The 22,187-nt window shown below is 37.6% G+C and overlaps 1 protein-coding gene across 1 annotated transcript in view; it reads left to right on the top strand.

The window, feature by feature from the left end:
• Nucleotides 1-22,187, top strand: part of DIAPH2 (diaphanous related formin 2) — a 968,993-nt gene that overhangs the window by 815,818 nt on the left and 130,988 nt on the right. The window lies entirely within an intron of this gene.

The following is a 22,187-nucleotide window of genomic DNA, read 5'->3' as shown; positions in this document are numbered from 1 at the left end:
GTGTGTGTGTGTGTAGCTCTTTTGCTGGCCAGTGAGAACTAGGTGCCATTCGAGCATGTTCCGCTCTCTCCTTGGACGGTTTCGTGTCTGAGGCTTCCTCATTTCTCCCCGCAGCTTCTGTCCTGATCTGCAACTGCATGGCCTCTTTTCTTCTCTTTCCATCTGGGAGCTCTGATGTCCCACAATTTACTGAAGTGCTTTAACTACAGCCTGTACCTCTTATTAACATATCTCTGCACTGTGCTTTTCCGTGGTAGTATAGAATATTAATGCGATTAGGACAATTCATTAAGATATACTGCCTATTTGAGTGACAGCCTTAAGTCACAGGATAAGCCTCCCTTAAAATGGTCCACTCTCTTTTCTTATTTTGAAGGAAGGGAAAATTTGTAATTAAAAAAAAAAAAGTTAAAACCTCTCAGAAAATCTACCATAGCTAATCCACTCCATACCCTCCTCCTCAAAAAAAAAAAAAAAAAAAAAAAAGAATAAGAAGTTTTGACACGTAAACGTAGGGAATCTTCATACTGATAGCACATTTTCCATACTTTAATAAATCAATCCATAAGTTAATCACGGATGAGGATACCTTACTTATTTCCTACAGTGATGATGAAGATAAGGTGACTCACAGGCATAGAAAACAAACTTATGATTGTTGTTGATGTTTAGTTACTAAGTTGGGTCTGACTCTTCGCGACCCAATGCACTATGGCCCACCAGGCTCCTTTCTCCATCAAATTTCCCAGCCAAAAATACTGGAGTGGGTTGCCATTTCCTTGTCCAGTAGATCTTCCCAACTCAGGGCTAGAACCTATGTCTTCTACTTGGCAGGTGGATTCTTTACCACTGATCCATCTGGGAAGTCCCAAAGTTATTGTTACCAAAGGGGAAAGAGGGGAGGGACAAATTAGGGGGTTAGAATTAATGTTACAAACTACTATATATAAAATTGACTTCCCTGGTGGCTCAGACGGTAAAGCGTCTGTCTACAGTGCGGGAGACCCGGGTTCAGTCCCTGGGTTGGAAGATCCCCTGGAGAAGGAAATGGCAGTCCACTCCAAGACTATATCTATATATAAAATAGATAACCAACAGGGACTTACTGTATAGCACAGGGAACTATATTCAGTATCTTGTAGTGAATGACCTATAATGGAAAAAAATCTGAAAAAGAATCTGTGTGTTTATAATATATATATATGTGTGTGTGTGTGTGTGTGTGTATCTGATATATATGTCTGAGCCACTTTGCTGTATACCTGAAGCTAACACAACTTTGTAAATCAATTATACTTAATTTTTTAAGTTGAGGAAATATAAATTTTTTTAAAAGATAAAGTGAGATGGTAGATGTGACATTTTTTGAAACTTTTAAGTCTATTTAAAGATTGAACAAAGCTTTAAAGTGTTTAAGGATTATTATCATTACTATATTAAATTAATACCATTTATGTCAGTGACTTCTCATTACTTTTAGGGAAATTCAAAATTTTGACAGTAGCTGAAAAGACTCTGTATGATCTGACTTGTACTTACATTACCTGCCTCTTCTTGAATAGTTCAAGGCTGTGAGGACATGTAGCACTCAGCTACAAAACTGTTAACATTAAAAAGAGGAGCATTGTTTTAAATGAAGAGATCTTGCAGTTTTCATCCCTGAAACTGGGGCTTTTGGTAAAATTTGAGCAGTCATTTGATGGTTGAAAAAATGTGATATCAGATCGATCATTATTATGAAAATAGATAAAATGTGATTGGTTTCATTTACATCTTTAATTGATTAAAGTAATGAACAATTAAAATGTAAGCTGGAATTTATGAGGTATTTAATTAATTGCAGTAAATATAATATATTGAACTTCTAGTTACTTTGCTTGTCATATTTTCAATGTAAGGTAAGTCTGATATTTTCTAAATGGAATATTTAGAACAAATCTTATCTTAAAGTATCCATCACCCCATATTCTAGCTTCTAAATAATTATAATGAAATCTATTGTTTCATAGTTCTCACTTTGATAACTTTACAGAGCAATGGAAATATTGCCTGTACCCTGTCCTTCACATTTCAACCTTAGGCTTATTTTTTGTGTGGGTGGCTATATCTGTAATATAGAAAGCATTTTATTTTCCTGGCTAAGCTATTCTAGTGCAATAAAATTTTTGAGAGAAAAATTATTTTGGATCAAGGACAAGCAACTCCAGGAGTTAAAATAGTCATTTTTCTCCCCTGATTATCTTTCAATCCAGAAAACAACTTTAAGATATGGCACCAATATTTTGCTTTGATACATTGAAGATTCAAACATTTTAGCAATACGTGGACTGCAAAAGTAATATCTCTTTCTAAAAACAGAAGCCAATATAGGCAAATATGCATCTAAAACTTACAGCTTGTTCATATATAATGATACCATTGTAAAGATTTTCATGTTGTTATTCTGATTTAAGTGTCCCTTCCTGGAGACAAATGTATATTTAAGTCTCATGATCAGAGGCAGGGCCATAGCCATCACAGCTCTGTCAGAAGCAAAAACATACGATTAATATTTTAGCTTTCTCTTGCTTTCATGAAACCCTATGGCCAGACACTATCTGTGTCTAGAACTTGGCTTCAAATGACAAATTCAGCATGCTATAAGAAGTGATACTAGGATTTCCTACTGAGGTCATCTAGAATGTGGCCATCTTGAGAAATGACTGTGGGTACATTCTTATTCCCAAATATTTCCCTTATTTAAAACTCTTATTCTCTAGAGGTTCTTGTGGTCTTGTTGTATCTGGTTTGGATGGTAAATAATATAACTCTGTAAAGGAGCTATGCCACATGCAGAAGGATATCACTCATAGAATTACAAGTTGATCGGTTCCCCCTTGCTAGTATCATAGAACCATCTTACTAAAATAAAATGGTTTCATTTCTTTTTCAAAAAGATAAAGTGCAAAACAGTAAAAATGGAATTCTGAAATATTCTGTCACCCATATAATAAATAATGCCTAGCGTATTTACGTTCTTGGCACATGGTATGTCCTCAATAAAGATCTATGGAATGAATAAGTTATCTAAATAAATGTATTATCTATTTTAACTCATCTATTATATTTGCCTTTTGCCTTTCCTGTTTCTTTGACTGAATAATTAAAATGTTATCATCATATATTTTCCTCTATTAAAATGTTTTACATTATGAATGATAGGATATGCTTTTTGTAGAAAATTTGGGAATATGTAACATACAAATTCAAAAATACTATCTATGGTCTCCAGACATGAGAAGCAAGCACCATTTTGCTTTAATTCTTTCTATCTTTAATTCTTTCTATTTGTATGTATTTTTAGATTACTCATATTATACTTTATACACAGTTGTGTCTCCTACTTTTTCACTTAAATCTGTAAGCATTTTCATATATTAATGAATCTATTTATGTTTCATCTTTTTAATGATTGTGTATTATAATAGTATACAGATACGTGATAATTCAGTCCATGACTCCCTTAAGTTAGACATTGGATTTGTTCCTGTATTTTTGCTGCTACAAATAACACTGTAGCACACATTTTTCTACATATAGTCCATATACTTACAAATTAGCACACCTCTGCACTAGAAGAGGCTCCGAAAGTAAATGTAAGGGAGTAATGTGAGTAAGTTCAACTCAGTTCAGTCGCTCACTCATGTCCGACTCTTTGCGACCCCATGGACTGCAACACACCAAGCCTCCCTGTCCATCACCAACTCCTGGAGCTTACTCAAACTCATGTCCATCGAGTCAGTGATGCCATCTAACCATCACATCCTCTGTCGTCCCCTTCTCCTCCCACCTTCATTCTTTCCCAGCATCAGGGGCTTTTCCAGTGAGTCAGTTCTTCACATCAGGTGGCCAAAGTATTGCAGTTTCAGCTTCAGCATCAGTCCTTCCAATGAATATTTAGGACTGATTTCCTTTAGGATGGACTGGTTAGATCTCCTTTCGGTCCAAGGGCCTCTCAAGAATCTTCTCCAATACCACAGTTGAAAAGCATCAATTTTTCGGCACTCAGCTTTCTTTGTAGTCCAACTCTCACATCCATACATGACTACTGGAAAAACCATAGCTTTGACTAGACGGACCTTTGTTGCAAAGTAATGTCTCTGCTTTTTAATATGCCGTCTGCTGCTGCTGCTGCTGCTAGTGCTAAGTCGCTTCAGTTATGTCCGACTCTGTGTGACCCGATAGACAGCAGCCCACCAGGTTCCCCTGTCCCTGGGATTCTCCAGGCAAGAACACTGGAGTGGGTTGCCATTTCCTTCTCCAATGCATGAAACTGAAAAATGAAAGTGAAATCGCTCAGTCATGTCCGACTCTTAGCAACCCCAGGGACTGCAGCCTACCAGGCTCCTCTGCGCATGGGATTTTCCAGGCAAGAGTTACTGGAGTGGGTTGTTATTGCCTTCTCCATAAAATGCTGTCTAGGTTGGTCATAATTTTTCTTCTAAGGAGTAAGCATATTTTAATTTCATGGCTGCAGTCACCATCTGCAGTGATTTTGGAGCCCTCCAAAATAAATTCTGTCATTGTTTCCACTGTTTCCCCATCTATTTCCCATGAAGTGATGGGACCAGATGCCATGATCTTTGTTTTCTGAATGTTGAGCTTTAAGACAACTTTTTCACTCTCCTCTTTCACTTTCATCAAGAGGCTCTTTAGTTCTTCTTCAGTTTCTGTCATAAGGGTGGTGTCATCTGTGTATCTGAGGTTATTGATATTTCTCCCGGCAGTCTTGATTCCAGCTTGTGCTTCTTCCAGCTCAGCGTTTCTCATGATGTACTCTGCATATAAGTTAAATAAGCAGGGTAACAATATACAGCCTTGACATACTCCTTTCCCAATTGGGAACCAGTCTGTTACTCCATGTTCACTTCTAACTGTGGCTTTCTGACCTGCATATAGGTTTCTCAAGAGGCAGGTCAGGTGGTCTGATATTCCATCTATTGAAGAATTTTCCACAGTTTTTTATGATTCACACAGTCAAAGGCTTTGGCATAGTGAATAAAGCAAAAGTAGATGTTTTTCTGGAACTCTCTTGCTTTTTTGATGATCCAGCAGATGTTGGCTATTTGATCTCTGGTTCCTCTGCCTTTTCTAAAACCAGCTAGAACATCAGGAAGTTCACTGTTCACGTATTGTTGAAGCCTGGCTTGGAGAATTTTGAGTATTGCTTTGCTAGCGTCTGAGATGAATATAATTGTGCAGTAGTTTGAGCATTCTTTGGCATTGCCTCTCCTTGGGATTGGAATGAAAACTGACCTTTTCCAGTCCTGTGGCCACTGCTGAGTTTTCCAAATTTGCTGGCAAATTGAGTGCAGCACTTTCACAGCATCATCTTTTAGGATTTGAAATAGCTCAACTGCAATTCCATCATCTCCTCTAGCTTTGTTCGTAGTGATGCTTCCTAAGGCCCACTTGACTTCACATTCCAGGATGTCTGGCTCTAGGTGAGCTGTCACACCACTGTGATTATCTGGGCCATGAAGATCTCTTTTGTGCAGTACTTCTGTGTATTCTTGCCACCTCTTCTTAATATCCTCTACTTCTGTTGGGTTCATACCATTTCTGTCCTTTATTGAGCCCATCTTTGCATAAAATGTTGCCTTGGTATGTCTAACTTTCTTGAAGAAATCTCTAGTCTTTCCCATTCTATTGTTTTCCTCTATTTCGTTGTACTGATCCTAGTATGTCCTGCCATTCCCTTCTGGTGTGAAGAGTTTCTATGGGGAGAGAGGTGGGAGGGGGGTTCAGGATTGGGAACTCATGTACACCCGTGGCGGATTCATGTCAATGTATGGCAAAACCAATACAATATTGTAAAGTAAAATGAAAATAAATAAATAAATGAAAAAAAAAAAAAGATCAGCTGTTATCCTTATGGGAATCCCCTTATGTGTTATTTATTGTTTTCCCTTGCTGCTTATAATATTTGTTCTTTGTGTTTGATCTTTGTTAATTTGATTAATATGTGTCTTTGGGTGTTTCGTTTTGGGTTTATCCTGTTTGAGACTCTCTGGGTTTCTTGGACTTGGGTGGCTTCCTTCCCCATTTTAGGGAAGTTTTCAGCTATTATCTCCTCAAGTATTTTCTCATCGCCTTTCTTTTTGTCTTCTTCCTCTGGGACTTCCTCTGGGATTCGAATGTTGGGGTGTTTGACATTATCCTAGAGGTCTCTGATGTTGTCCTCATTTCTTTTAATTCTTTTTTCTTTTTTCCTCTCTGCTTCATTTATATCCACCATTGTATCTTCCACCTCACTTATCCTATCTTCTGCCTGTTATTCTACTGTTGGTTCCCTCCAGAGTGTTTTGATCTCAGTTATTGCATTATTCATTATTGATTGACTCTTTTTTATTTCTTCTAAGTCCTTGTTAAACACTTCTTGCATCTTCTCAATCCTTGTCTTCAGGCTATTTATCTGTAACTCCATTTTGTTTTCAAGATTTTGGATCATTTTCACTATCATTATTTGGGATTCTTTATCAGGTAGATTCCCTATCTCTTCCTCTTTTGTTTGGTTTGGTGGGCATTTATCCTGTTCCTTTACCTGCTGGGTATTCCTCTGTCTCTTCATCTTGTTTATATTGCTGTCTTTGGGGTGGCCTGTCTGTATTCTGGCAGTTTGTGGAGTTCTCTTTATTGTAGAGTTTCCTCGCTGTGGGTGGGGTTGGACGGGTGGCTTGTCAAGGTTTCCTGGTTAGGGAAGCTTGTGTCGGTGTTCTGGTGGGTGGAGATGGATTTCTTCTCTCTGGAGTGCAATGAACTGTCCAATAATGAGTTATGAGATGTCAGTGGGTTTGGAGTGACTTTGAGCAGCCTATATATTGAAAGTCAGGGCTGTTTTCCTATGTTGCTGAATAATTTGCATGGTATGTCTTGCTCTGGAACTTGTTGGCCCTTGGGTGGTGCTTGGTTTCAGTGTAGGTATGGAGGCATTTGATGAGCTCCTGTTGATTAATGTTCCCTGGAGTCAGGAGTTCTCTGGTGTTATCAAGATTTGGACCTAAGCCTCCTGCTTCTGGTTTTCAGTCTAATTTTTACAGTAGAAAGGCTTCTTTAATTTTTTTTTTAATGAAGAATAGTTGATTTTCAATGCTGTTGTAATTTCTAGTTTACAGAAAAGTGATTCAGTTTTATAAATATAGGTGTATATATACATGTATAGGTATACATGTATATATATATATATATATACACATATCCATATATATATACTTTTTCAGATTTTTTGTTATAGTTTGTAAAAGGATATTTAATAAATTCCTTGTGCTATACCGTATCTACTTTTTATTTTTCCATTTTATATAGTAGTTGTATCTACTAGTCCCAAACTCCCAATTTATACCTCCACCATTCCTTTCCCCTTTGGTAACTGTAAGTTTGTTTTCTATGTCTTAGTCTGTTTCTGTTTTATAAATAAGTTCATTTTTACTATTTTTTAAGATTCCACATATAGGTAATATTATATTTCTCTTTCTCTGTCTGACTCACTTCACTTAGTGTGCTAATCTCTAGGTCCCTCCATGTTGCTGCACATGGCATTACTTAATTCTTGTTTGGCTGAGTGCTATCCCATTGTATATATGTACTGCATCCTCTATCCATTCCTCTGTTGGGCATTTAGGTTGCGTCCATGTCTTGACTGTTGTGCATAGTGCTGCTATGTACATTGAGGTGCATGTATGCAAAAAAAATGGTTTCTTCATAACAAATATCCAGTTTTCACATTCCACTGACTGTCTATTATGCCACTGCTTCCCCATATGAATCAGGAACTAAATATGTTCTATTTAATATTACTGTTCTTTTAAACTGTGAGATACCTCTTCTATTAGTTTTCAGCTGCTATATAACAAATTGAGCTTTGCTGGTAGCTCAGCTGGTAAAGAATCCACCTGCAATGCAGGAGACCTGGGTTCGATCCCTGGGTTGGGAAGATCCCCTGGAGGAGGGCATAGCAACCCACTTTAGTATTCTTGCCTTGAGAATCCCATGGACAGAGGAGCCTGGTGGGCTACAAACAGTACCTGGGATCACAAAGAGTTGGACATGACTGAGCGACTAAACACAGCACATAACAAATTACCCTCAAAACTTAGTGGTTTAAAATAACAACTATTTATTGTCTCAAAGTTTCTGTGTCAGGAATTTTAGAGCAGCTTGGCTGAGTGATTCTGTTTCATCATCTCTCATGAAGTGGCAGTTAGGATGTCTGCCGGCTGCCCTAGTCTGTGGTCTTGACTGAGGCTGGAGAATCTGCTTTCAAGCTCACATCCTCACCTTTTGGGCCTCTCTGTAGGGCATCGTGAGTATCTTCACAACGTGGCAGCTAGCTTCCCCAAGAGTGAGTGATCTAAGAGACAGCAATGGGGAAAGCACAGTACTTTCTATTAATATGTCCTAGCCTTGGAAATGACGTAACAGGACTTCTGGCATATTCTGTTAGTCATATAGACCGACCCAGAAACAATGTGGCAGAGAAACATACCAGAACATAAACTTCAAAAGGTGAAGATAATTAGGTGGTAATCTTGGAGGCTAGCTGCTACATCTCTCCATCTCTCCTTTTCAAAAATTATACCTTTAATAATAAATCTTATGATGATTTAATTATATTGTATAAATGTAATTTAATTTTAATTCTATGATTATAATTTGATTCTAATTTTTAAATGATTATAATTTAATTATAGTTTTAATATAGTTGTTCTTTCTAAAGCAACTAGGTCATTTGTCTGATAGAGTTTGTATTTTGCTTACTGCATCCCAGTGGTGTTATTTACATATACCTTTGCGGGCCCCACACCGCACTCCATACATTTCCTATAAACTTAGATATAAAAGTTTAATCAGCTTCAGGCTCCATATTTTTGGCAAGACATCCCTGTAGTTATTAGTGTGTCACTTCATAATGGAGCACATGATGGCTCGTTGGCTCTTATTATATTGGCAGCCATTGACAATCATTGCCTAGATCCATTAATTCAAAAGAGTGATATTCTATCATTTCCTCCTTTTTCATTATTTGCAATACTTCTACAAAGAGAAATGTCCCTTCATCAGCTATTTGGTTACACTGAAGTATATTTCATACAGAGAACCCAGGATGAACACTTGATTCTTTCCCTTTATTTACAAATGGTCTGTTTTCAAAATGGTTTGTTAGCTCCCTGCTGCTGCTGCTGCTGCTGCTGCTGCTGCTGCTGCTGCTGCTGCTGCTGCTGCTGCTGCTAAGTTACTTCAGTCGTGTCCAACTCTATGCAACCCCATAGGCGGCAGCCCATCAGGCTCCCTGGTCCCTGGGATTCTCCAGGCAAGAACACTGGAGTGGGTTGCCATTTCCCTCTCCAATGCATGAAAGTGAAAAGGGAAGGTGAAGTCGCTCAGTCGTGTCTGACTCCTAGTGACCCCATGGACTGCAATCTACCAGGCTCCTCCATCCATGGGATTTTCCAGGCAAGAGTACTGGAGTGGGGTGCCATTGCCTTCTCCGTGTTAGCTCCCTAGCATCCTTCAAAGGTAACAAGTAAGATCTGGGAATCACCATGAATATGCTGAAGCAGACTCTCCAGGGGTGGGTCCTAGGCATGGGGATTTTTCAAAAGCTTGCTAAGTGATTCTGACTTCCTCATCTATTAACTGCTACTGGTCTCCATTCCCAGAGTCTGACTTAGTAGGTATGGAATGAGGTCCAGGATTCTGTTTTTGTTTTTTTAATCTCCAGAAAATTTTCTTGAGTTTGGTAAACTACACTGATATTACATTGACATACTTATGATGGCTGTATGCATCTTTTAATCTACCAGAACATGGACATGTCAGGTTTGCCATCGGACAATAAACTTGCACTGGAAGTCTGCCTAGCATAGACTGTGGAGTTAGACTGCTTGGGTCCAAATCTTTGTCTTGCCTCTTTCTACCTTTGTTACCTTGGAGAAGTCAATTGCTTCTATGTCTCAGTTTTCTCATATATAAAATGAAAATGACAGTAGGATTCACCTCATGGTTGTTTTGAGGACTAACTGAGTTAATACTCCTCAATTGTTTAGAATAGTCCTTGGTAAGCATTTCTGAAACACATAATAAAGCTTGTCTTTCTCTGGGAAAATTATCCCTGAATTTTTTATTGATAAAAGCTAGAATTGGTTCTTATTATTAATGTTATCACTATTAAATTAACTATTATTTACTGAATGCTTCATGTATGCCAGGCATGGGGGATTACATGTGTTTTCTGGTTCACTTAATCCTCATATCAGTGAAGATTCTCAATATTTTTCTCATTTTACATGTAAGGAGACTGAGTCTCCAATAGTTCAGTAAGTTCTCCAATGTAATGGAGTTAATAAGTGATGGTATAGATAAAATACATGCTAAAGGGGCAGTGCATTGATTCCAAGCACAGAATCTGGAGTTTAGCTGTCTGGGTTCAAATCTTGGCATTGTTACTTTCTAGTTGTGTATCTTGGCCAAGATACTTAAGCATTATGTATTTCCGTTTCCTTATCTATAAAATGAGCATAATAGTAATAGTTGGGAAATCCCATGGACAGTCAGGCCTGGCAGGCTACATAGTGCATGGGATCACAAAAGAGTTGGACACAACTTAGCAACTAAACAACAGCTGCCTCATAGGTTATTGTTAGGATTAAATGAATTAATACTTGCAAAGTACCTAAAATGATGCCTAACATATAATAATCACTCTGTTTATACTAGCTGTTTTTTTATTGCTGCATTATTCATTATTATCAGTGATTTTTATCAGTTTGGGTTTAAAGAAGCAGCAGCAGTTAAGAAGGAGAGATGCAGGTGCTTGGGAGGAAGGAAAAAGAGCTAGAAGTATTATTTTTTAAGAGGCAAGAAAATGAGTCCTGTTTTTACCACAAAGATGGACAGGAGAGAAGGTAATTGATGTCTAGGTGAAGGCAGATGGTGAAACTCTTGGAAAATAGACTCATTCAGACAACAAGTTAGAATTCAAGATTATCCTTTAGGAATGAGGGAAGGTAGAATTGGAAGGCTTTGGACACAAGGGGAATTTGGACACATGTGAGCAATAAACCAGTAAATACAGTCGAGTTTTGTTCATACTTGATCGTAGCTTGGTTCCTGGAGGCTAAGAAAATGAATGTCTTGGAAGGGGGACCCCAGGTTATTGGAGGAGTAGCTCAGCAGCCTAGTGAAGCCAGCAAGTTCAAACCTGGTAGAGTGGGGTGGTTATGATGGTAAGTAGAAGTGAAGGAGCATTGAACAGAGAGTTGGGAGACTTGGGTTCATTTTTCATCTCTATGATCACCTAGTTTATATAACATTTGAATAGGTCACTTGACCTTTGGATCTCAGTTAATTCCCTCATAGAATGAGAGAGCTACATCAGTTTATCTCTAACATCCTTTCTCACTCCAAAATGTATGACCCCAAGGGACTGATTCTAGAGTCTAGCTGCAGAAGAAAGGAGTCGATTGAAATGCCACAAGTAGGAAAATGATGCAAAGGCTCAGGGAGGTTAGGATGAAGGTTCCATAAAAGTGAAGGTAGATGAGGGAAATCATGCTAGTCAGGTTCCTTGTCTATCTTTTCTGCCTTTTAAAATTTGTTTGTGAAAAAACTTTTTGAGACTAGTTTGTCATTTTCTGTAGCAGATATTCTGGATATCGTGAATGTAATAGGCTATGTTGGACGCATATGAAAGTAAATGTTGTCTATTTTAGTTTACGTGTCCAAAATGTTCATTAACACATCCGAAATAGGCCGTTTACTTCTAGGGAGTTATTTTTGTCCTTTTAAGCAGAAGATAACAAAAGAGTATTTTATGCTCTCCTTTGCCTATAATAAGATTATGCTTTGGAGTAGCTAACTAGGTTGCTTGAACATGCTGTTACAGAACTGGTTAATCCATAATTCAGCAGGTTCTTGGCTTCCAAGTTGCCTTATTGACAAGCCTGAAGATAGTGGATGGAACTAATTAGCACTCAGCATTATAAAATAGGAAGAATTAAATAAGGAAGCTTCAATATTAAACTCAGACCCCTATGAAGATATTCCCTTTAGTTATGGGGATTTTGAAATGATGGACAGGCTAAACCAAAACTCATAATCCTATTACAGTCTCCTACATCCACCTAATAAGCTTCAAGAGCCATTGCCTTAGATCCTGGGATATTTCCATCTTCCTCTAGGCTTTTCTGTATATAGCTTATAAATTCTTTACTGTTCCTGCTAAATACTTTGTTATTTAAAATAGCATAAAAGAGAGTATATAAATATATATACATATTGATGCATTCTGACTGTAACAATACTCTTGGCCTGTAGGGAACTTCAAATTATTAATAATTTCAGAGAAAAGCTTTTTAAGAAAAAAGCTCCAGGCTTAGTTGTAATGAGGCATTTGAAAAGGAGGAGGCGGTCTGTTTGTGTGTGTAATGAAAATATTGAACCCTTTGGGATGTTATGAACCACAGTGTACTAATAAATGATCTTTCCATTTCATTGTTCTGGCAGACATCTTTGTACCCCCCGATGTATCCTTGTAAAATGCCTTTAGCTCACATTTCCTTTTAAATATTTCTGTCTCCTGACATTTGCTACCGGGGGTGGTGGTTTAACAGGGTGAATCTGATAGAGAAAGGAGGACAGTACTAAGAAACAAAGTTGGTGGTTTAGAATAATGAGCCCATTTTCAGCTGAGCTGTGCAGTTCATATGAATTAATTAACCCCTTACAAGCATTTTTCTGACAATCCTAATTCTCATTCAGTTCAATGGGTTTTATAATTATCACTTAACTAAATAGCACTAAAAACTGTTTATATCCTGACATTAAGGAAGCTTTGTAGAATTCTCTCCCTATAAATCATCTGAAGTTGTTTACAATTTGCAGTTGTCTTCTTTTTCTTCTGGTTTGTGCTCTGGTTTGTGCAAAACAGGTTGCTGTTTTGCTGTTTTAAAAATTATTTTCAAGGTGCTAATTATAGAACATGCTCCAGAGTTTCGTTAGCCTTCTAAGGGTAAAGAATCTCAGTAAGGAACATTTTCACATTTTAATTGGAAGAATGTAGGCTTAAACTATTCGCTGTCATGTTAAACAAAATGAATTGAATGACTCTAAATGAGTATAGAATAATTAATTACTCATTCTTAAGACCTGTGCCATTTAGTTCCTGATGATAAGATGGTGATAAAGCACTTTTACCCTTAAAGAGAGAAATGAGAGTTTTGTGTTGATGATGCTGGAAAATAGTATGAGAACACTAGAAAAATATGTTTGAAATGGGAAGCATATGGGCCCTCCCTGAACACCTACGCCCTATATATGTCATTACTTTTACTGTTTATACTAAAAGGTAAGATAATAAGTCTTTTAGTTAATGATGTATTTTTTGATTGCAAGGAACAAGAAGCTATTTAAACTGAGTATTTATTAAAGAGATACAGAGTGGCTCAGGGCATTGAGGATGGAAAATGTTGCGCATCTAGACCTAGCTCCCTGGAAATGGAATCTCTGTGTTTTATATTCAGGACGGCTCTTGGGCCCTCCACAGTGCAAATCCATGGGCATTTTTTTTGTTTTTTTTTGGGGGGGGCAGGGGGACTACTTTGCTCATCCTGTGCTTGGAGGGAGACTTCACTTACCCCAGTCTACCTGCCCCTCCTACTCTCTGACAAAGACTCTTGAGTCCCAGTTCCACATTGCTATATGAGGAATGTTAGTTGGCGCATCTAGCCCCCCATATGTTTTCTGCACTAGAGCCTAGGTTGGCTGCCCTTTAGGTCAGGCTACTCCCCAGGTTCAATCAGCTGTTCCTACTTGTCATATAAATAATTTAATTCTCACAACAACCCCATTTATAAAGTACTATTATCATATCCGTTTTATAGAGGGGAAAACTGAGGCACGGAGAGGTTAAGATTCCCAAAGTCATATAGTTCCAGGTCTATGCTCTGAACCCATGTACCCTACTGATGGGTGTTATGTGGTGAATTAGGAGATCTGGCTTCTAGTCCTTGAGTTGCCAGTGTGTGAATGATTTGGAGGGAATCACTTTCATGTTTCTGGGCAGTTAGCCATTCCCTGAACAGTTTAAAAATTATTTTTTCTAATTTTTTTACTAAAAAGCTACAAGAGGGAATGTGTGTGCACTAAGTTGCTTCAGTCATGTACAACCCTTTGCGGCCCCATGAACTGTGGCTCACCAGGTTCCTCTGCCCATGGGATTCTGCAGGCAAGAATACTGGAGTGGGTTGCCACTCCAGGGATCTTCCTGACCCAGGGATCAAACCTGTGTCTCTTATGTCTTCGGCACTGGCAGGTGGGTTCTTTACGGCTAGTACCAATAGCAGCTCAATAACACATTGTTTCCAGGCTTCTTTAGTTATAAGGAAGAAAAGTCTACTCAAGTTAACTTGAGTGAAGGGGGATTTATCCAAGGATATAATAGGTGACCTTTCATATATCCAAAGACAGGAGGAAACAGTCTCTGTCCTTCCATGGTCTCATTTATCTCTGTCTCCTGTTTTTCTTCACTGATTTCTTTGTTTAAACATGACTGCCACAGCTGTGATACAATGTGACCCTTCTTGAATTGCCTATCTTTATATGACATCGGTTCCTTTGAGTGCAAATTCTTGTGACAGAATCTAACTTGACCAGACTAACCTATGGATTTATTCCCCTTGGGCCAGGTGCCCAACCTGTGTACAGTCAACCAGGGAGGGGTAAGAACACATGGTCCATGGTATGACTGCCTCTTACAGTAACTATTTGGAAGAGAGAAGTCTTCAAGAAATATAGGAGGGCCAGCAAATGGTCTGATATTTGCTATACCCATCATCCTAGCACTAATGCCATTTGCAAACATACTGTGTGTCTCTCCATAAATCATTGTTTTGACTACATAGATAGTATTTTACCATTTAATAAACACTTTACTGGGTACTTTACTAGGAGAATAATAAATGTTGGACTTCCATTACTTTATCTATAAAATAAATGATCCTGTTTCATTTAGGATTCTGCCACTCACATGCACACACACACACACATTTATATTTATGCATTTATTTATCTTAATGAATATATTGCTTTTATTACCAAACCAACAAGAATTGACTTATCCCAATAAACATTCTTCATGATTTGAGCTAAAGAAGAAATTCAGTATCATTTCTTTAGAGTTACATCTAGCTTTTAACCAAACATTAGTATTACCCAGCTTAATTGCCCAGCTTATTTATTCTATTTGACTGTGAAATACTCGTGTTTTCTAAAACTCAGACCTACTACAGAAGATCAAAGATTTGCTGTCATTGAGAGTATTCAAAAGAATGTGAGGCAGACTCTAAATATATCCCAGAGAGGCACTTCACAAATGTTTCACACAACCATTACTTGATTCTATAATTCCCAAAGCAACTACGTTAATGAGGATAGATCTCATTTACCAACACATGGTGGTTATTTAAAAAATCATTCATGTGACTTAGAGTATCAAAATTATAAGATATACAAAATACAAATGCCCAATTCAGTCTGTAGTTAGCCAGTTAAGTATGAGACTTAACAATAATTTGATTTGACTCTTTACTGAAAGGTTAAAAAAGAAAGAATTCTCTCTCCTATTTACTTCAACATACTTTTTCTTATGCATACATTAGAGAAAAAAGGAAGTATAGGTTGAAATGCTTCGTACACATAAGAAACTAAGTAGGTGAATTTAGAGCTTTGAGAAGAAGAAAAAGAACATCTTGCCACAGATTTCCTCATGAACTGGGCGATTTAGTTAATTCTTGTGTGTTGTTTTGCCATAGTTATGCACAATTAGTGCTTCAAATACGGGCAAAAGCTCCAAAGTGAGTAATTGAAATTCAGCAAAATAGATTTGCCTGGTTTCATGTTGGTGTTGGTGCTGCGTGCTTAGTTGCTCAGTCATGTTTGACTCTCTGTAACCCCATGGACTGTGACCCCCCCCCCCCAGGCTCTTCTGTCCATGAGATTCTCCAGGCAAGAATACTGCAGTGGGTTGCCATACCCTCTTCCAGGGGATCTTGGTGTTTAGACACTGTCTTTTCATGATAACTATGTAACTTAAGTGTGTGTGTGTATGTATAGGTATGTTTTTATATATTTCTACTGACAAGTTCAAAATCATTGGGTTAAATATGCTGTATGTAAAAAGTGATTTGAGAAAAATGTTGTGTATGTTTATTCTCTTTTTCTATAGATTAAAATGTCTTTATTTCACTTTTTTAAAATGAGTCTATAAAGATTAGTCATTCTAATTTCTAAGAGAAATGAAAGAATTTTAAAGTTAAAATTAGAGTTCTATCTAATCAGTATACTCTTATGAACACACCCTTTATCTGAGATTTAGAGCAATCAATTCATTTAAGAATAACTGATAGGAAAAGTTCAACGTAAAAGTGGTTTCCAAAGTTTGAAATGTTAGTCACAGCTTCCATACTCCAGAATCCCATCATCCTCATTTAATTCCAAGGTAAATCACTTGTTATTTCTAGAAAACTGCTAATAGTTAGACTAATTCCTTTTTGTTGTTGTTACACAAAGATTTGAAACCAATGCACCGTCTTCCCTCTGTCTAGTAGACTAGTGTACTGCCTTGCATACCTGTGGCATTATACTTTAAGAACTAAGATATGCAGTTAGAAAAATCCTTCTAAACATGACCCAGGGACTCCGTTTGTCTAGGACATAGTTCTGGTGTTAGTCATAGTCCAAACTCATTCCTGTCCTGGCCTTAGGTCTCATCTTCCCAATTATACATTTATAAGCTGGTTCTAAAGCCTAAGGAAGAGACAGAAAAATAAGATAACTAGAAGATAAATAGTGGATATTTTTAAACTTTAAAATATCTTTCAAATATATTTCACAGTCTTCAGGGGAATTAGCAGATAATTTGAATATATCCTTGTATCTGTCTGGTATTTTCACATAGCATAATGCACCCCTTTGGAAAATTCTAGCAGAGACCATGTGTTTTCTATGGAGATACACAATTAGATGCTTCATCTAAACCTGGAACAATGTGATTTGAGCTGATTTGCAGAGGGACTGGAAAAGCTGAAAAATCAGTTTGACAGCATTCCTACTGGGATTGTCCTGTTCGTGGTGGTATTTGGAGGCCATGCCACTTTAGTCAAATCTCTGAGGCTTGGGAGATGATGCCTACAGTAAAACTTGAGTTCACTGCTTATCAGGGAATGTGTGAAGGCTCCCAGGCTGAAGGTTCATTAGGTCAGTCTGTAAGAGCTGTCAGTCAGACCAAGCTGACAGGAGAATACATTTTAAAAAAAAAAAAAAGAAGCAAAAACTTCCTGCTTAGGATTTTTCCTCATTGTATCCCTACTGCCATCACATTGTCCATACCAAGGAGCAGACTTTTACTTTTTAGGCCATTATAATGTCAACCTCTGGCCACGGTCTCTCATGAGCATGGTTGCTGCTGTCCTCTTTGTAATCATCACCTAGAATGAATAGAGTAGAATGGTTCTCAAAGTATAGAACACTGTAAGGGGATAGGAGCTTACGTCATATCTATTAGTAGTTTATCACAGTGACAGGAATGGCAAAGGCACTCAGGTGTTGGTTGGTCTTAACTGAACACCCAGAACAAAAACTACTCTGTTAATCTAGCATGTACATGGTCTTTGCCACCCCATTCCCTATTCTTTTTGATCTGGCAAAATTTAGCAAAATTATTTTTGTGTATCTTCTATATTGTCAAGGTGTATTGTTTTCTATTTACCTATTTTGATCTTATTTAAGTTTGGTATATCTAGTGCTTGAGGATGAATAGAACACTTCAAAGGACTTTTTAAAAATGAATTATTACTTGAAAAGAAAACCAAGAATATGCAGTTTATTAGGTTTTATGTGCACATTTTATTTAACAGTAACACACTAGCTAATATTTATTAGCCATTTCAATGATTTGGAGATTTGATCACTATCAGCACAAAGGTAATCTGTTGTGTATACCTGTTGTAACTTGAACAGACTGATGGGTGACACAGTTGACCTCATCAAATATGCAAGAAACCCCAGTAGGATTAGCCAAATACACAGTTCAACTAAGAAAATGACTAGTGTATGAGGGCATGCAGGCTCTAATTAATAGCATCATCAATATAATGGGAATATATAATAAAATGCAAATTATATAGTTTTTGTTTAATTCTTGTTTTAAGATTGGAGTTATATTTATAAATTTATGTTTTAATTCTAATATTCAGAATTAATTACTTCTTCCCGAAACAATGCCCTTCTCAGAGTGGAGATTTAGGAAATCTATTCCATTAAACATAAGTTGATTTTATTTCCAGGTGGCATCCATTAGGACAAACATCATGAAAAGGCCATTGACCAAAATGTTGATTCCCTGGCTGACACCTGGAAGAAAAATAAACTTATGTTTAATGGAGTAGACTGGCTAAATCCCTGTTTTGAGAATAGTGCACATTCATGAATATGTATTCATTGCTGAATTCAATAGATTCTAATAGTGAAGGACATCTGTATCATAGAAAATAGCATCTATTCATTAACTTACTACTCTCCAAGGAAAGAAGCCAGAATACAGCTTAGGATGGAATACTGACAGTAACCAGTTCCTTCCTTTATTGTGTAACACATTCATCATGAACTGCATAACAACCAATGAAATAAAAATGTGATTTGTATCTAATCTATATCTAATTTTTATCCTGAGCCAATATTATTAATGTATTGTTCATCATTTTGTCTTATTCAGTGTTGTGGGGACAGTATAACACTTATCTTTTTTTTTTTTTTTTGCACATTACAAATAATTTTTTTGTTTATTTCTTTTCTGCAATGGTAAGTCATCCTTGCACAACAAGGGCTAATTCCAGATAGGCTACACAAATGACCTAAGAGCTGTTTTAAACAAGATGGAGTGATTGTACTGCATGACTTTTCAAGATAATCAAATGGCAAAGTAAACCATGCATTCTACCCTGACCCCTTTTCTTCCTGTCAAGACACTGTATTAGTAACCATCTCACTACACTATATCCTCACAACATTCTGAAATGTTAGGTTTTCGTTTCACAAGTTTATAGGAGAAGGAATGGAAGATTAGAAAAGTTAAGTAGCTTGGCCAAGGTTACAGCTAGTGGACAAGTGAATCAGAATTTGAACATCAGTTTGTCTAATTCCAGACCACCACACACTCTACTATTTTCTTGCAATGTTACCTTTCACTTGGGGGCTCATGCCAAAGATTGATGAGATTGTTGAGATTTTCTTTGGTCATACTCTTAGGAACACTTGTAGCAGAATTTTTAGTTCTGGCCTCAAATAATACTAGTAACACCACTACGTTTTTAAAGAATTGAGTGATTAATATGTGGATATAGTCCTTGGAATACTTTTAAGAGTTTTCAAATCATAGAGTTGAAAATTCATGATGTGCTCTAGGCATTATTGATCCTGAACCATCTTATGCAGGTAGATATAAATCCTTTTCTCAAAGTACTCTGGTGAAAAAGACTTCAGGCTTTTCCACAGCAATTACCTCACTGCTGAAAAGACTTCTGTTGTTAGGTTCAATGACAGAATGTCCAGTTCCAGTGAATTAAGCAAGTAAAATAATCATTCCTTTGAAAATTATTATCTGAAAAGGGTCCCTGGAAATTATTCATGGGCACTTTCTTTGATTTTGCCATTTCTCTTTGTTGTTCAGTCACTCAGTCATGCCCAACTCTTTGCGACCCCATCAACTGCAGCAGAACAGGCTTCCACGTCCTTCACTGTCTCCTGAAGTTTGCTCACACTCATACATTCAGTCAGTGATGCCATCCAACCATCTCATCCTCTGTCATCCTCTTCCCCTCAGGCCCTCAATCCTTCCCAGCATCAGGGTCTTTTCCGGTGAGCCAGCTCTTTGCATCAGGCAGCAAAGGTATTGAAGCTTCAGGTTCATCATCAGTCCTTCCAATGAATGTTCAGGGTTGGTTTCAATTAAGATTGACTGATTTGACTTGTAAAAGAATGAAACTAGAACACTTTCTAACACCATACACAAAAATAAACTCCAAATGGATTACAGATCTAAACGTAAGACCAGAAACTATAAAACTCCTGAGGAGAACATAGGCAAAACACTCTCAAACGTAAATCACAGCAAGATCCTCTATGACCCACCTCCCAGAATATTGGAAATAAAAGCAAAAGTGAACAAATGGGACCTAATTAAAATGAAAAGCTTCAGCACAACAAAGGAAACTATAAGCAAGGTGAAAAGACAGCCTTCAGAATGGGAGAAAATAATAGCAAATGAAACAACTGACAAAGAACTAATCACAAAAATATACAAGCAACTCCTGCAGCTCAATTCCAGAAAAATAAACGACCCATCAAAAATGGGCCAAAGAACTATACAGATATTTCTCCAAAGAAGACATACGGATGGCTAACAAACACATGAAAAGAAGCTCAACATCACTCATTATCAGAGAAATGCAAATCAACACCACAATGAGGTACCATTTCACGCCAGTCAGAACGGCTGCGATCCAAAAGTCTACAAGCAATAAATGCTGGAGAGGGTGTGGAGAAAAGGGAACCCTCTTACACTGTTGGTGAGAATGCAAACTAGTACAGCCACTATGGAGAACAGCATGGAGATTCCTTAAAAAACTGGAAATAGAGCTGTCTTATGAGCCAGCAATCCCACTGCTGGGCATACACACAGAGGAACCCAGAATTGAAAGAGACACGTGTACCCCAGTGTTCATCGCAGCACTGTTTATAATAGCCAGGACATGGAAGCAACCTAGATGTCCATCAGCAGACGAATGGATAAGAAAGGTGTGGTACATACACACAATGGAGTATTACTCAGCCATTAAAAAGAATACATTTGAATCAGTTCTAATGAGGTGGATGAAACTGGAGCCTATTATACAGAGCGAAGTAAGCCAGAAAGAAAAATACCAATACAATATACTAACACATATATATGGAATTTAGAAAGATGGTAATGATAACCCTGTATGCGAGATAGCAAAAGAGACACAGATGTATAGAACAGTCTTCTGGACTGTGGGAGAGGGAGAGAGTGGGATGAATTGGGAGAATGGCATTGAAACATGTATAATATCATATATGAAATGAATCACCAGTCCAGGTTCAATGCAGGATACAGGATGCTCGGGGCTGGTGCACTGGGATGACCCAGAGGGATGGTACGGGGAGGGAGGTGGGAGGGGGGTTCAGGATGGGGAACACGTGTACACCTGTGGTGGAATCATGTTGATGTATGGCAAAACCAATACAGTGTTGTAAAGTAATTAGCCTCCAATTAAAATAAGTAAATTTATATTAAAAAATAAATAAATTTTTTTAAAAGAAGATGGACTGATTTGATCTCCTTGCAGTGCAAGGGATTCTCAAGAGTATTCTCCAGTGCCACAGTTTGAAATCATCAGTTCTTTGGAGCTCAGCCTTCTTTATAGTCCAACTCTCACACCCATACATGACTGTTATAAAAACCATAGCTTTACTATATGGACCTCTATTGACAAAGTGATGTCTCTGCTTTTTAATACACTGTTTAGGTTTGTCATAGCTTTTCTTCCAAGGAGCAAGCATCTTTAATTTGTTGGCTACAGTCATTATCTGCAGTGATTTTGGAGCCCAAGAAAATAAAATCTGTTACTGTTTTCACTTTTTCCCCTTCTATTTGCCATGAAGTGATGAGACCAGATTCCATGATCTTAGTTTTTTGAATGCTAACTTTTAAGCCAGCTTTTTCACTTTCCTCTTTCACCATCAAGAGGATCTTTAATTCCTCTTCTCTTTCTGCCATTAGAGTGGTGTCATCCGCATATTTGAGGTTGTTGATATTTCTCCCAGCAATCTTCATTCTAGCTTGTGAGTCATCCAGCCCAGCATTTCTCATGATGTACTCGCATATAAGTTAATTAAGCAAGGTGGCAATATACAGCCTTGATGTATTCTTTCCCCAGTTTGGAAACAGTTCATTGTTCCATGTCCAGTTCTGTTGCTTCTTGTCCTGCATACAGATTTCTCAAGAGACAGATAAGCTGGTGTGGTATTCCCATCTCTTTAAGAATTTTCCACAGTCTGTTGTGATCCACACAGTC

This window comes from Ovis canadensis, chromosome X (assembly GCF_042477335.2).
Source record: "Ovis canadensis isolate MfBH-ARS-UI-01 breed Bighorn chromosome X, ARS-UI_OviCan_v2, whole genome shotgun sequence".
Lineage (NCBI taxonomy): Eukaryota > Metazoa > Chordata > Mammalia > Artiodactyla > Bovidae > Ovis > Ovis canadensis.
Note: the sequence above shows the minus strand (reverse complement) of the source record. Positions and strands in the feature narration are given on the sequence as shown.